Source organism: Heteronotia binoei, unplaced genomic scaffold (assembly GCF_032191835.1).
Source record: "Heteronotia binoei isolate CCM8104 ecotype False Entrance Well unplaced genomic scaffold, APGP_CSIRO_Hbin_v1 ptg001188c, whole genome shotgun sequence".
Lineage (NCBI taxonomy): Eukaryota > Metazoa > Chordata > Lepidosauria > Squamata > Gekkonidae > Heteronotia > Heteronotia binoei.
In genome coordinates, this window is record NW_026800199.1 from 27,732 (window position 1) to 33,393 (window position 5,662).

The 5,662-nt window shown below is 43.4% G+C and overlaps 2 pseudogenes; both read left to right on the plus strand.

Moving 5' to 3' along the window:
• LOC132590928 (NADH-ubiquinone oxidoreductase chain 5-like) lies at positions 1-3,583 on the plus strand (annotated as a pseudogene).
• Positions 3,584-4,228: 645 nt separating this feature from the next.
• LOC132590925 (cytochrome b-like) lies at positions 4,229-5,368 on the plus strand (annotated as a pseudogene).
• Positions 5,369-5,662: the final 294 nt, after the last annotated feature.

Below are 5,662 nucleotides of genomic sequence, written 5' to 3' on the forward strand. Positions count from 1 at the left end.
ATGACAATCACCCACTTTATTCCAATTATGACATTTATACTATGTATGTCTGGCCTCGCTATATGCCGAAAACACCTCATCTCCTCCCTGCTCTGCATCGAAGGTATAATGCTCGCCCTGTTCACCTCCCTCGCCACTATTTCCCAAACACTCAACCACACAACCACCACAACCCAACCCGTGATCCTACTCGCTATCGCAGCATGCGGGGCAGGCACTGGACTAGCCCTCCTAGTGGCCACAACACGAACCCATGCTTCAAACCATATCAAGACCCTTAACCTACTAAAATGCTAAAAATCTTTATCGCCTCAGCAATACTTACCCCAACCATACTACTACTGCCCACCAAACACATTCTCACTACCACCACTGCCTACTCAATAATTACTGCCATGCTCACGCTAAAATGACTCTACCAACCACTTAACCTCAAGCCATTCGCACTAAACACATGATTCATACTAGATCATATCACAACTCCACTAACCATTCTATCAGCTTGACTACTGCCACTCATAATTCTAGCCAACCAAAATCTTACAGCCTCTGAACCAAATAACCGAAAACGAATATTCCTCATAACCTGCGCCATATTACAAACTACACTGCTACTCACATTTACTACAACAGACCTTGTAATATTCTACGCACTCTTTGAAACGACTCTTGTTCCAACACTAATCTTAATCACCCGCTGAGGGGCTCAAGCTGAACGCCTTAATGCTGGGACATACTTTATCTTTTATACCCTAACAGGATCCTTACCACTACTAATTGCTCTACTTTATATCCACTCAACCAATAACCACACACTAATTCCAATCCTCACCATACACCAACCTACCCCCCCACTAACAAACTTAATGTGACTAGCATGCATAATAGCCTTCCTAGTTAAAATACCACTATACGGCCTACACCTCTGACTCCCAAAAGCTCATGTAGAAGCCCCTATTGCAGGGTCAATAGTACTAGCAGCAATTTTACTAAAACTAGGAGGATATGGCATCATCCGCCTAACCCTGACTCTAACACCCACAACTCAAACCATACACTTCCCATTTATTGTCCTAGCACTATGAGGAATAATTATAACCAGCCTAATCTGCCTACGACAAACAGACCTAAAATCCATTATCGCTTACTCCTCTGTAAGCCACATAGGACTAGTCACTGCCGCCTCCCTTATCCAAACCCCATGAAGCATCCACGGCGCAATACTACTAATAATCGCCCACGGCCTTACATCCTCCATACTATTTTGCCTGGCTAACACTAACTACGAACGAACCCACACCCGCACCCTTCTCCTAGTACGAGGACTACAACTAGCCTTACCACTAATAACCACATGATGATTACTTTCAAACCTAATAAACATGGCACTCCCACCAACAATCAACCTACTAGGAGAACTGATAATTATTATTACACTATTCAACTGAAACATAACAACAATCATCCTAACAGGCTCTGCCACACTCATCACAGCCATATACTCCTTACACATCTTCCTAACAACTCAACAAAACAAACTACAAACACACACAATAATCAGCCCCACCCACTCACGAGAACACCTCCTTATATCCCTCCACTTAATTCCCCTACTATTACTACTCACTCACCCAACACTCATTACATAGTACGTAAGCATAGTTTAATAAAAACACTAAGCCGTGGCCTTAACAATAGAGGTCCTCACACCTCTTGCTAACCGAGGTGGTTACAGCGAACTGCTAACTCACACTACCGGGCCAAACCCCCGGCCACCTCCACTTTCAAAGGACAGCAGAACTCCGATAATCTTAGGAATTATAACTTCTTGGTGCAACTCCAAGTGAAAGAACGTGTCCAACCTACTATTTTACTCCACTTTAACACTCATAACCATAATACTCATCCAACCCCTACTACACCAAGCATCACCAATCCACAACATAAAGCTCGCCACTATACTCAGCCTAGCACAAACCACTATTTTTCTCTACTCAAACACTAACTCCATCACAACAAACTTCATCTGAACCAACTCATTATTCAACCTACAGGCTAGTTTCCTATTTGACCGCTATACCATACTATTTTTACCAGTCGCCATCTTTATCACCTGGTCTATCCTACAATTCACATCATGATACATACACTCAGACCCTAACCTGGAGACCTTTATAAAATACTTGCTCCTATTTTTACTTGCCATATTAACCCTAACTACAGCAAACAACCTAGTACAACTGTTCGTGGGCTGAGAAGCCGTTGGCATCATATCCTTCCTTTTAATCGGCTGATGACATGCCCGTACAAACGCTAACACCTCAGCCCTACAAGCAATTATCTACAATCGCATCGGAGACATTGGCCTATTATTATCAATATCCTGACTGGCAATAAACCTCAGCACATGAGAAATACAACAACTGTTCTCTCACAACATATCCCCAACCCTGCCAGGACTAGGACTAGTCCTGGCAGCAATAGGAAAATCCGCACAATTCGGACTTCACCCCTGACTTCCGTCGGCAATAGAAGGTCCGACCCCAGTATCCGCACTACTACACTCAAGCACAATAGTTGTAGCCGGAATCTACCTACTAATCCGCCTACACCCACTACTACAACACAACCCCACCATCCTCTCCCTGTGCCTATGTGTTGGAGCCATAACAACCACATTTGCAGCCCTCTGCGCCATCACACAAAACGACCTGAAAAAAATCATTGCCTTCTCAACATCTAGCCAATTAGGATTAATAATATTAACCGTAGGACTCAATCAACCAGAACTGGCATTCCTACACATCACCACTCACGCATTCTTCAAAGCAATACTATTCCTCTGCTCAGGCTCCATTATCCACAGCCTTAACGATGAACAAGATATCCGTAAAATAGGGGCCACACAAAAAACACTGCCAATCACCACATCCTGCATAACCCTAGGCAACCTTGCCCTAATAGGAATACCATTCCTTGCTGGCTTCTACACAAAAGATGCAATCATTGAAGCCATAAATACATCAACCCTCAACGCCTGAGCCCTATCAACTACACTATTAGCAACAACCCTTACTACAGCCTACAGCCTACGACTAACCTTTTACACACAACTACACAACCCCCGCCACCACTCAACCCCACACCTCACAGAATCAAACAAAAACCAAATCAGCCCAATTCTCCGCCTAGCCACAGCTAGCATTATAGCCGGCCTAGTAATTACATCAAGTGTACTACCAACAACCACACAAACCATAACAATACCAACAACCACTAAAATCTCTGCAACCCTAGCACTCCTACTAGGCCTCCTATGTACTATTGACCTACTACAACACACCTCACTTATAACTAACCCCACAAAAACCGTACCACACCAAAACCTAACCCAACTCATATTCTTCAACATCACAAACCACCGCCTATTACCAATAATTAGCCTTACTTCTGCTCGCTCAACAGCCATACAACTTAATGACATAGCATGGTACGAACATATCGGCCCAATAATAGCAAAAACCTCCAATATTAAACTGGCAACCACCCTCTCCACAGCCAACACCGGCCTAATTAAAACCTATTTAACCACCCCTATACTACTCTTAATCACCTGCCTAATCTTGACCCTCCTTTACGGAACCCGCAGACTACCCCGCTCCCACCCTCGAATTAACTCCATCACAACAAAAAGCGCTAGCAATAAGCCCCCCCCACACAAAAACAATATCGGCCCGCCACTAGAAAACAACAGCCCAATTCCACTAAAATCTCCCCGTAAATTAAAAAATCCAACACCCTCTACCCCCTCCATGCCCCAAAACCCGCCTCACAGGCCCCCCACAAAATATACACCAACAACTACAGCTACAATATACCCCACTAAATACCACAAAACAGAATAGTCCCCCCACCCCTCAGGATAAGGCTCCGCCGCCAATGCCACAGAATACGCAAAAACAACAAGCATGCCGCCCAAATAGATCAAAAATAAAACCAGACCAACAAATGATCCTCCTAAACCAACTAACACCCCACACCCCCCTAAAGCCCCAACAACAAGTCCTCCCGCCCCATAAAACGGAGACGGAGTAGACGCCACTCCAACCATCCCCAAAACAAAACACACACTTATCAAAAAAACTAAATAAGACATCATTACCATCTGTACTTTAACCAGAACCTTGGGTCCGAAAAACCACCGTTGTACTTCAACTATAGTAACATAATGTCCCCCCTCCGAAAAACACACCCAATCATAAAAATCATTAACGCCTCTTTAATTGACCTACCAACTCCAACAAACATCTCCGCCTGATGAAACTTCGGATCACTCCTAGGACTATGCCTGATACTTCAAATTGCCTCAGGCTTGTTTCTAGCAATACACTACTCAACAGACACTGCCCTTGCATTCTCCTCCGTCGCACAAATCTCCCGAGACATCAATTACGGCTGATTAATCCGAAACCTTCACGCCAACGGAGCCTCAATATTCTTTATCTGCCTTTACCTGCATGTTGGCCGAGGCTTATACTACGGCTCTTATCTTTACAAAGAAACCTGAAACATTGGAATCCTACTAATATTCTTAACTATAGCCACAGCATTTGTAGGATATGTCTTACCATGAGGCCAAATATCATTCTGAGGGGCCACCGTAATCACCAACCTACTTTCAGCCCTCCCATACATTGGCCCAACATTAGTAGAGTGAGTATGAGGCGGATTTGCAGTAGACAACGCAACCCTAACCCGATTCTTTACATTTCACTTTCTACTCCCCTTCACCATCCTAGCAATAATACTCTTACACCTCCTTTTCCTCCACGAAACCGGCTCTACCAATCCCACAGGCCTAAACTCAAACACAGACAAAATCCCCTTCCACCCCTACTTCTCGTACAAAGACCTACTAGGAGCAACAATACTAATTACCATTTTAATAACCCTTGCTCTATTATTCCCATACCTGCTTAGCGACCCAGAAAACTTTACACCCGCTAACCCCCTCGTCACTCCACCCCACATCAAGCCAGAGTGATACTTCTTATTTGCCTACGCCATTCTACGATCCATCCCAAACAAACTGGGCGGCGTCCTGGCCCTATTCATGTCCATCATAATCCTCTTACTAGTGCCAATAATACACAACTCAAAACACCGAACTGCCCACTTCCGCCCACTTACACAAACCCTCTTTTGATCACTAACAGCAACAGTTCTCATCCTTACCTGAATCGGAGCACAACCAGTAGAAGACCCGTTCATTCTAATCGGCCAGCTAGCCACTGCCCTCTACTTCCTAATTTTTCTCGCCATCACTCCTATAGTCAACAAGTTAGAAAATAGCATATTAAACTGATAAGTTCTAGTAGTTTAAACATTAAAACATTGGCCTTGTAAACCAACAATAGAGACTCTCTCTAGAACATCAAAAAAAAGGGGTTGTAAACCTTATCTCTAGCCCCCAAAACTAGAATTTTCACTAAACTATTTTTTGTCCACATATATACTATGTATAATCAACATTAATTATCTGCCCCATGAATATGATATAGTACATTATATGAATGCTCTATAGATATACTATGTATAATCAACATTAATTATCTGCCCCATGAATATGATATAGTACATTATATGAATGCTCTATAGATAT